The sequence below is a fragment of the Cynara cardunculus genome, assembly GCF_001531365.2.
Source record: "Cynara cardunculus var. scolymus isolate 2C chromosome LG 13, CcrdV1, whole genome shotgun sequence".
Taxonomy (NCBI): Eukaryota; Viridiplantae; Streptophyta; class Magnoliopsida; order Asterales; family Asteraceae; genus Cynara; species Cynara cardunculus.
The window spans coordinates 25,610,095-25,621,958 of NC_037540.1; the positions used below are offsets into that span (position 1 = coordinate 25,610,095).

The following is an 11,864-nucleotide window of genomic DNA, read 5'->3' on the forward strand; positions in this document are numbered from 1 at the left end:
AATAAACATGCACATTATCACATACTCATATAATGTTCACATAAAGATTACCTCAACGTTGCTGCCTTTAATCCCTGGTTATCACAACGAATCAACATTAAATATATTGTATTTGAAATTTGAATATGTTTATCAGTTACTCATCATTTACCTTTATGGATTTCATATGCAACTTTAAAAAAAGTTATATGTAAAAACTTGAAGGTGAAACCAATAATAGGAAATCAATAAAATGTTTATAAGTAAAACACTAATTATGATGCATATTTACAACTCCATTTGCAGCCCTAACCACAACAACTCTTGATGAACTTTTCACTCATACCAACATAGGTACCAAATAAGCAACAGAAAAGCTGGAAATAACACCATCACAAACATAGTAACAAACTGCACAGTAATTGTTGAAAACCAAGAAATTTGGCAATGCCCAAGTTCATGGATGGCTCCCTCGATTGACCTGCATTTCATCCCTATCATTAATCCAAGGAACTCAGAAAATTCATATGCGCAGGCTCTAATAGGTGCTCCACCGTGTTGAGAAACTACAACATTGTAAAATTCCCTTTTCTTAGAATCCTTTCGTACAAGAACACATTTAAACAAGATATGAAAATTTAATTAGTACTACACTAAAAACATGAATCTTGAAAGCTAGAAACTTTTGGAGCTAAACTTGCTAATTATAGCCTTAGATGTCGAATATACAAAAAGAAAAAGAACCTAGACTCTTCTGGAAAAAAGTAAGAAGATTTAGTTGAGCTGACACAAACTCTGCTGGGAAAAAAATTACAAGCATCTCTTGAAAGTGTCAAGATGGATGGGGAACTTTGAGTGTTTATGGATAAATAATGGCCTTGCAAAAAATAAATAAAATATAAGATGCAAAAGCTTACGATGAAAATTTGAACTTTGAATGTTTGTGGATACATAGGCTGTCGACAAATGAGCATTGCACCAAATTTTAGGAGTGCAAAATCAATCAACTGCACCAACCATGAAAAGATTGCTTATGATAAAAACAAAAGAACAATAACAACTATAGTGAATCATAAACGCCAAAAACATATTTAAAGACGTATTTAACTATTAAATAAGCTAGCAGAAGCTCTCTTGCATAAATGTTGAAGCAACTCAAAAAACTTCTCGATCTAGATATGGGAAAAATAACGAATATTTCTAGTTCTATGGAAGAAGAATTAAGATAATTAAGGGTATGATTGTAATAAACCTAGCATAACTCATCCCCAACAGCTAGCTCAAGGATGGAGGGTGCACATGTACAGTTATTTTCTCGATGTATTCGCAGGCAAAATTCTTTCGTGAAGGCACATAAAAACATGCAAGGATGAAGTACAAAAAATGAAGCACATAACCCTAAAGCCTAAATATATAACAAATATAATTGAAACACCAACCTAATAAATGATATCTATACATTGAAGTTTCTAATGAGTAAATCGAGGTAAACAAGAACCCATTAAAATTTAAACAGATTTACAAGTAGGGAAATTTGAATCAGGGTAATACGTAGGGTAATTTGAATCAAGGCTCTGGACATCATCTATTGAACAAGATTTGGTGGTAGAAAATTTAAATAACTTTACATAGATTCATGGAGAGTGTAGGTGAAGACATTAGAGTAGATAGAAATCTATAATAGGACCAGTTTTTTACTTAAAGTACAACATGAAGAGAGACGTTAGGGAGAAGTTGTAGTTCCAGTCATAATGAACTAATTGAACCTTATATTCTCTTTAAATTGTCAAAGAACCATCAATATAGATTTTGCGGTGCAAGTGTCGTTTTTTTCTTGTCCACTTACATAGAATGTGCTTGGATGGTTTTTGAACAATTTCTGGTTTTGATGAAATATATCTTATAACAACTTTGCTCTTCTTGAATACTAACCAGTTTCATGTCTATAATATTTATTTATGTTGATGCAAATATTCAAACATGGTATGTGTTTCCTTTCCTTAAAATTCAGCACTTTTCTACATCTTCTATATGTTTGAGCGCTTATTGTTGTGATTCTAGGGATGGATGCTGGTTTCAACCCAACACCCTCTAAGGTACTACTTTTTGGCTTCTGTCTATGCACTCCCATCTATCCACGTGAAATCATTATGTATGTACATAATCATATATTGCTTCCATTCTTTTCATGTATGCTTTAAAAACTAATAGAGTTTGTAGTGCCATAGATTGCAGCTTAATTATTAAAACTCAAACCAAGTGCAATCTTGTTGCTTTTGTTTCTCATTGTCAATCTTCTCTCTTTCTTTTAGTCATGTTTTTGTTTTGGAATCATTGTTAATGCAATGATCTTATCAGTGAAGTACAACATGATAAAGATGCCAGGCTTTAGAGCTCCGTGTTATTGGAAGGTTAAATCCATATCTTCCGGGCATGTCATTATATCCCGTGGATGTGCTATTCAAGTACAAAAAAATAACCATATGTACGGCTTTTAATGATGCTCAACCCATGCATTAAGACTACAATTTCATGTAAGGAGAAGTAGGCCTAAAGGTTGTAACTTCTTAATTACATACCCTGAATTTAAGTAAAAATCAATTTTAAGTTAAAAATCAACCATATGCTATAGCTTAGTGACTTTAACTGTGAAATTTCATTTGTATGTTACTCTGCATATTAGAAGTGGCACGTGACATAGAACTAATTCATAGTTATTATACTCAATTAAGTGGTCTAATCAGAAGTACCTCATTAGAGGATGCTTTATTGAGTCTTTTGTTGATTCTCTCATTACAAATTCCAGCTCTTTTGTTGTTGATGATGCTTATTTGTTTCTTTTTCTAGACTAATTTTATAGTTAATAATTAAAGAACACATCTATAAACGGGGTGCTACAGGAAGCATATATCATATTCTAAGAAGAATTAATGGTGGTTGTTATCTTAGGCATTTTATCGAACAGTTCATCTACATTAAACCTGGAAAATGTACAATAAAAAACAACAAAGATAGACCAAACATGACTGAAAGCAATAAAGAATATCTTATGATTTGTAAGCAAGAAAAAAGTTGCTTGATAGATGAAATCAATACACATCCAAAGGCTTTGGAAGCAGTAACATTTACCTCCTTCTCGTTCCTAATTAAAGGTTTGAAAGGAAATGTTGTAGATCAGACATTCAAAATAGGTGAGTAGCAGACAAGAAGAGAAGGAATCACCATATTAGTATTTTTTTTAATTCAAGAGCAGTCAGCATCATGAACGGAGAGAAATGGATGATTTCAAAATTTGAAATCAGTCAATTGAATCCATTGACCTGGAAATCGATAAAGAAACCCTAATTCAGGCATCAAACACCAAAAAATAATAAATCAATCAAAATTGAACCGACAATATGAAACAACGATAAAAGCCCAATTCAGAATACACATAATCTAAATTATCATCAGGTAATCGGCTTGAGATTTCAATAAACTTAAAAAAAAAATATACCACGTCATCAGAGACCTTTGTTCACAGGAAACATAAGAAGAGAAAAAGAAACAAAAGTGAAGGAACATCGGCATGGAGAACGCCATTTGAGGCCTAGATGGAGCAGCGACGATGACATTGAAGAGGTGGATAGAACATAGCAAGTGTTTCATCAGATATAAAATGATCTGTAAACTTTGGGAAATCAATAGCTACCTTGAGAATAGTTCAATTGGAAATATAAATTACCTAGGGAGTGGGAGAAGAAAACCGAATAGACTATATTATGCTCCTTATAAGACTTTTAAGACTTTATGCATAAGCAAGTAGTACCTTATGTATTTAACATTGTTTTTAAGACATTGATCAAATCTGGTTTATAAGGTAATATAGATTCATAAGTGACACAAACCCAATACAAACCTAGATTCATGAGGTTCATTCTTCAAATTGTCTTCAATTATAGATCCCAGAAAACAATATATGACCAAAGAATCAAGATTAATAATGATGAAATCACTATCTTATTAATAGAGAATATTTCATCACATACTATAATTAAGTTCCTACAAAATGAAAGCTTTGTATTAAAACTAACAAGACAAAAGCTTTATATACCCCTTAGGATATTTTACACAATGATTCCCTCAACTTTAATACAATTATAAAATGTCCTAACACATATATATAGACAAACCTACATTTATAACATTTTAAGTGAGTCAAACATTTATGCCAAAAGGAGCAAAACCTCAAATCAACCAAATCGCCCAAAATAGACCAAAATCACCAAATAAAGGAAATGCACCAAGAGGGAAGTTTAGGAGAATAATATTTTGACATGTATAATGATTTAGATTAAAGTATGATGAACTCATAATGCTAGTTTTTGACAAAAACCTAGAAACCAGTCAAATTCCTAAAAAGAAGATGATATCACACCAACACTTGATTTCATAGACTTAAATGCTCTTAATGGCTATGAGAAATGCTTCTCGCCTTCTCCAAACCCCACAATCGTCTTTAATGAAGAGATAAGAAGAAATGATCAAAACCCTAGCTAAAACTCATTTAAATCGCACCAGCATGAACCCTACAACTATGGTCACGACATGTGTTGCCTACACTACTCAGCTTGAAACAACAGAGCCTCACGCGGCTTATGTCATACGTCAACCCGTGTGGCTCACTGTTTGCTCTAAAACGTTGATTTCTTTATGTTGTTTAGCATGACCATATACCATTACCATTCTCCACTCACAACTTAATAAATGGTATATCCAAGGTCAAAACACCAATATATCATAAGTAATTAATGAAAGACATTGTCTAATTATTATGTTTATGTATTATTATGCGTTATATCAAAACATAATAATAACCTTAGAATAATGTATTCTAAAATGTCCCTAGTCAATTATTAATTCGGGTTTAAGTTGAATTAATATGGAAGGGCTAGTATATGCTGGGACCCATATGGAGATATATAATCCACATATGGATAGAAGATGAGATCTTGTGAACTGGACGTGACTCTCTATAAGAATGTTTCATTGAATGTCATATGAGTGGCATGGACGTTTCTCATATGGTCGTTGTACATATGGTACTTTGACTTAAGATCATGGAGTTTAGTTTGTGTGAGTGATGTACTTTGATAACTGATTCTAATTATTCTATAACTGGTGATAGAACGGTTGTTGGGTATATCATATATCACTTAGTAGTATCATCAAGGATAAAAGATAGGATTTGTTCTTCTTGGATGACAAGAATGATATCCTTAGGTCCTCGATTAAATAGTATTGAGGAAGTGCATGCATGCTTACGTAGTCAGTATAGGTATAGGATACTGATATATGTCTTATCAGTATATTCTGAAATCAAGAAACTAAAGATGATACATAATGACGATGACATATACATGCCTCGCGTTCGATTTGGATAGCGAGAACAAAGGGATATAAAATGTGTACATTGATAGTGATCACACAGTTTGCTGATTAGCTAAATCGCCAAACTTTATTATTTGGGTAATGATGATGTTTTGCTAGATGTCGCTCTTTGTTTATAAATGCAAATAGGATTTATAATTATCACGAACGAGATAAAGTCTCAATTGGTCATACACATAAAATGTATATCTGAATAAGGAGAATAAATAATTAATTAAAGCATTTAATTATTATATCTGATTCTATCTTATTAAATCAGATTATGGCTAGCTTGTTTGACAAGTTTGGGATATGATCGACAAATAGTGACTTGTCAATATATTTATGGAAAGGACAAACAATCCTTTAAAAGATATGAGATCTTCTAAAGATTTGTGCCATTCTTCCCGTAGTAGTACCTATGAGATAGGTACGAACATTACACTTATATAAATGGAGACCATTGTGAGACAATGGTAAGAGAGTGAGGCTGAGAAAAAGTTGCAAGAATTGTTCATAAGATCAATTCTTTCTCTCTACACAAGATGTTCATCCATTCCTCCAAGGAGTTGGAGACCGTATCCAACATTCGGGAAGGAAGAGGATCTCATCTCTTGGCATTGGACATCATCTGGATTCAGTTTGTGTGGATACTGCAGAGGCAACAAGCTGAGTTCGTTGCTTAGATTCAGATACGACATGAAATGGTTGTTGCTCATACTAGTAAAATTTTCAAAAACCCATCCTACTCTGTTTCATATGAATTCTTGATGGAATACATGTATTTTCTACTGAGTTTACGACCCTCGTATTTCAACAGTGTTACACTTTCCTCCTTACAACTGTAGTCTAATGGGATTAGGGTATCATGAACTAAAAGTCAAAACATTGTAAAACACGTCCAAGATTTGATAGTTGCGACTAATATCATATCAAAGCAAAGACATTTATACAATTGTATCATGATCCAAATCCTGTGTAGATATCATTAGAGATTGGAAGCACAAAGTTTGCAGCTTTCAGACTCAATCATCATAAAGAACATATCTTTATCATCATAAGATAATTTTTATCATCTGATCTACTACTATTTTTCTTTTGAATCATTGGTTAGGTTTGTTTTCTTATGCTATTTGTTTAGATCTCATAACCCAACACCTTTAACATTGGTAGGAGTCCTTGATGAAGATAGTTTACTAGGTATCAGGCCCATTCTAGACAATTTTTAGGCCCTGGGCAAAATGTAAAAAGGAGCCCCCGATAAGTATGATATTTTTTCAATATATTGTTTGTATAATCAGAAATAACATTGAATTCATATAAAACCGTTTTTCCGAGTATTTCTGGACACAAAATCAATCAATACTCATTTCTAAATTAATATTATCTACTAGAACATTTTTTGGTAGTATCGTTGATTTGTTTCGTCATCAAAAACATCCTATGATATACTTTTGGTACATAGAATAACATTATTTGGGGTCACAAAGTCGATTCTTCTGATTTCCGAGTGACACTATGTAAATCAATGTAAATAGGTTGGTTTTCCATGTCATCTCATGTTAATGTTCTTAACACCATTTTAAACTTTTATATTATATTTTCGAATTTGGGGAGATTAATACCATATTAAACTTTTATATTATGTTTTCGAATTTGAGAAGTTTAACACCATTTTAAACTTTTATATTATATTTTCGAATTTGGGAAGATTAATACCATTTTAAACTGTTATATTATGTTTTCGAATTTGGGAATGAAAGAAAAGAATGAGAAAGAAAAAGAAAATTAAAGTTTTTTGTTTGTGTTTTTAATAGAGAAGAGAGAGGAAGGAGAAATAATGAAATAAAAATAAATTTTGATATAATTTTTTTCCTTTCCTTAAAAAAATCTCGAGAACAAAATATTTTTTTTCCTACGTAAAAGAAGACTTAAGAACATAAGGTTAAGGTTAAAACAAATTTTTCTGGAATCATTGATTATATAAATTAAAAAACTCATGCTAGTGATAGTTTGAGATCTTATTATTCTTTTAGAGATAAAATAGTACATGAGATTTATACACTCAATAATAGATAATAAAGAACAACTATGATAAACAGTTATAGTTTTATTATTCTAAATATAGATATAAGTTGTATCGTCTTATATTGTTGGTAATTTTTTCAAAAGATGGGGGTTTTGTTATCTAATAACAAGAAAATATATCATATTCTAATATCAAAATAGAATTCATGCAAGAATGGAACAATCAAAAGAGTCGATGGGAGATAAATTATGGAGAATATATCAAAGTTTTCGAAGCAAGTAGTTTTAGATGTCGATATTAGATAAAAAAAACTTAGAAAAACATTAAATAATATTATATAATGAACGACAGATTAACCTCTTTAGGTATTTTTTTTTTCTCCAATATATTTAATTCATACATGTTTGGGTCTTTAATAGTTAATGTAGTACCAAAATATTTTCTTGTCATTTATATACTAAATTTTTTTATATATCTTGTATTTACTAATTTTTTTGAACTACTAATATATATATATTAAAAAAAATTAGGCCCCTAATTTTTATGGGCCCTGGGCTCCCAGGGACGGCCATATTAGGTATTGAGATCTCTGCTATACCGACTGTCTCGTTGGTGTTTAGTTCTTAAGTGCTTTCCAAAAAAGCTAATAAAGTTTTCAAAACTATGCCAAGATTAAATCCAAAGCGTTGGTACCACTTACTATCTATTGTTGGGATAAGATTGCACGTCCTAAACGGTAAAGATGCAACTTTTGTGAACAACGATAAGGTGTAATCAACAACAATGCCGAAATCAACGTAGGATTGATACCAAACACAAACAAGATGAATGAAACACAAACGACAAAAAAAATTATGTGGTTCCACGTCTGATAGGAGATATACGTCCGCATGAATAATAAGAAGAGCACATTTATTGATCAAGAAACTGAAAAAAAGATTACAAATTTAAATCACAAAGTGATTCAAAACTATAGCTTTTGTGATGGAGCTCAATGGCTAATCTAGCCTATTACTATTAGAGGAATATAAAAGATTCGATGGTCCAAAAAATGAACACAAACTATATTTATCTGTTAGCTAATTGTAATCCAACTCCAATATAAACTAGTTGGTATTGGTTCTTATCACCTGTGCAAGTTAACTAGGTGTTATATAACAAGGAGTTGTGGTTTTCACATGGCAGTCTTAATTGCCCCTTTAAGTCACTCGTGGTGTCAGTTGTATTTTTCAATCCAATGAGTTTGGTTTATTTTGTCATGGTTGTGTCCTTTAAGCCAACCGTCATGTTAATTGTATTTTCAATCCAATGAGTTTTGTTTATTTTGTCATGGTTGTGTGTTTCATCTGGTATGGTCCTGTCAAAACAGTGTAGAAACTCTAGAAACTTTCATTCACTTTAGCAGAATCGTACTATTTTATGTTGGAAAAATTAAATGTCAAAACTTAGAATTAATTATAGGTTTATTACTTTTTAATTATAAATAAAGAGGGGGTCATGTGACACCTCATATGTAATGCTGGCAGGTAGTTTTCTTAAGGAGTTATGGACGTCGGTTATGGCACCCCATGCCAACCGACGTGATGATCATATTGGCACCGATTCATCATGTATAAATACATTGATCGGTTGCTTTGTTGAATATACTCTCTTCAATATATACAATTTGTTATCCTTCCCTAAATTACATCCTAATTCTTATAAGGTGTGTGTGTGTGTGTGTTAGTTCGATACTACAATGGGTTTTTCCACATCTAAGAATCTCGATCATGAGATCACTAACGGAGAAGGTTCTAAATCGAAACACTCAAATGTTTCGATGTCAAAGCCTTCATCCCGAACATGGTATCAAAGCCGACGGTTGGATCAAAATCATAAGCAAGATCAAAGACGGAGAAAAACGATGAGGACTCTCCAACAACTTCGCAACACTCATATTCGATCTCATGGAAGCGAGAAATTGGCTAATCCACGTTACGGTGCTAGCAGCAATCGTGAAAATAATGAGAAACGAATCAAAAGACCAACATGTTATCGTTGCATGTTGAAAGGGCATTTCGCCTAGGACTGCCCAAGAAGAGCGAACCGATTAATGCTAAGGCAAGCGGTGCAACGCCCGGTCAAAACCGAAACAAGTCATGACAATCAATCTAATCAAGTGCTTGGTCCACTACAGCCCTATCAACAAAAACACACAGAGAGGATCATCATAAATGGAGACTATATGGTCGAAGGAACAGACACGGGGTCATGGAATTCCGTTTGGTATGTAAGCACTATGATTTCTAAGCACATGTCCCCTACCAAGGAGATATTCGACAGTTTCAGAAGGTGCTTCTTCATCAATGATGAAGAACGTCACCTTGACCCGATACATGTACATGGCTTCGGTGAAATCAGTTTAGAAACAAACTGTAACACCCCACAAACACCACATTTGCATATAATACATATTTCATTATATGGAAATATAGTTTACATCACAAGGTCCCACTAGTACAAGGATTCTTATATGTACAAAATCTACATATAAAAATTTCCAAAACAAATCATGTACTAACACATGTAATACAACATGTATCTTCAAAACAAGTCATCAAAAGCAGATCTTCAAAAACAGATAATAGGTTAGGAAAATAATTACATTTTCTCTTTCCCCTTATTATCTCTGGACCCCGCCATTCCTGCATTTTATATTTTTAAAACAGAAAACGAGGGTTAGACCAGAAGGGTCTAGTGAGTAAATCCCTTCTTTGCAAACGCGGGGTGATGAACACCAAAATGTAATAAAACAACTTTGCTTAGAAATATTTGCACTACAAACAAATAATGTAGCTCCCAATGACATGTAAAATATGATATATCCAAGAATCTCAATTTTATAAATAAAATACATCTGCTTAAAGATCCAACGTTCCTAATATGAAACAAATATTGTAACCAAAGTTTCTTTAATCACCAAACCACTCCTTTATAAATATTAATGGAAAGATTTAAGGCAATACTTGCCCTTTATGACAAACCATTTTCTCCTTCTCAATAACATCTAAATTAATATTTCTAATAAGAATAATATCTCTAATTCATCAAATCACAAAGAAATGATGATTCAAAGTTATTAATTCCAATTAGTAATAATAATAAGAGTTGTAATAATATCCACATATGACAATGTCTCCCTTATTCCAGGTACACCTCTTCTTGATATGCCACATTTTATTTTTATATCAAAATAGGGCTACTTATCAAAACAGACAAAAGTCACCACGTCTGAAAGTACCTATTCCGAGTTCCAAGCCAGAACAGAAAAAAGTCACCACGTCTGGGGGAACTACCACTTAAAACAAGTTTCATACCAAAACAGACTTACGTCACCACGCTTGGTAGAAACAGTTTACAAAATCCAATTCCATACCAAAACAGACTTACGTCATCACACTTGGTAGAAACATATAAAATACCCTTTTTTTATAAATCCATAATCAAACCCAATAATAGATTTTTTAAACTAAATAAATTTCTAAAATATTTAACACCTGAAAATTATCAAATAAAAGTTATCCGGATATACAATCCGAACAACACTTATCCCTTTTTGTCCGATTTACTAATCCAGACAACCGTTAGTCGATTTAGACTAAATCACATGACTTATGTTCGGTTTAAGGAAATCCGGACAAGATACTTATCCGACTTATAATTAGTCCGCATAACCCTTGAGTGATTTATGACTAAACCGCTCAATACGTGATCGGTTTAAAACTAATCCGCACGACCATTAGGCGATTTTAAGGCTAAACCGCACAATGTCTGGTCGTATTCATATTTCTCCGTTCAAAACCTTAATCCGATTTACATAAATCAAGTTCTCACTAACACCCTAAATCACACAACACTTAAGCGATTTTATAGTTAACTCGGACAACTTCTACCCGGTTTAAGAGTAATCCGGACAAACTTTGTCCGGTTTATACCTAGTCCGATCAACCTTTGTCCGAATAAACCCAAGTCGCACAAAACCAGTTTTTAAAATAATATCCAGTTCTTATAGTAAAAATCAAAGCTTTTAAAATAGTATTTTTAGAAATCACTCACCTTAAAGATTGAACTCAGATTTTGAAGAAGATAAGAAATGCAAAGACCAACTTGATTCAACACTTGAATCTCCGGACAACCTTTCTCTCTAAATCTCCCAAAAACCTTCCAAATGAGGCAAGAAAACTTGCCTCATAACCCAACCCTTATATTTATACTTTCCTTACATGGAAAGTCCGCTACCCGCTCACCCCACATGCATGCACAATTTTTACCCATGCATACATAAATTCATGCACACACATGAACATACCTATTATATATATATATATATATATATATATATATAGGGGTCTATTCAAGGGAGAACTGAGTTGTTTGTGGTAACTGTGAGAACCAATCTCAACCAATC

At 32.6% G+C, this 11,864-nt stretch overlaps 1 long non-coding RNA gene across 1 annotated transcript; it reads right to left on the reverse strand.

Moving 5' to 3' along the window:
• Window positions 1-345: 345 nt before the first annotated feature.
• LOC112526140 lies at window positions 346-3,634 on the reverse strand. Its single transcript, XR_003070486.1, has 4 exons — window positions 3,476-3,634; window positions 3,109-3,299; window positions 897-986; window positions 346-460 (listed from the first exon to the last, which is right to left on the reverse strand). It is a non-coding gene; the product is annotated as an uncharacterized LOC112526140 (long non-coding RNA).
• Between the last annotated feature and the right edge of the window lie 8,230 nt (window positions 3,635-11,864).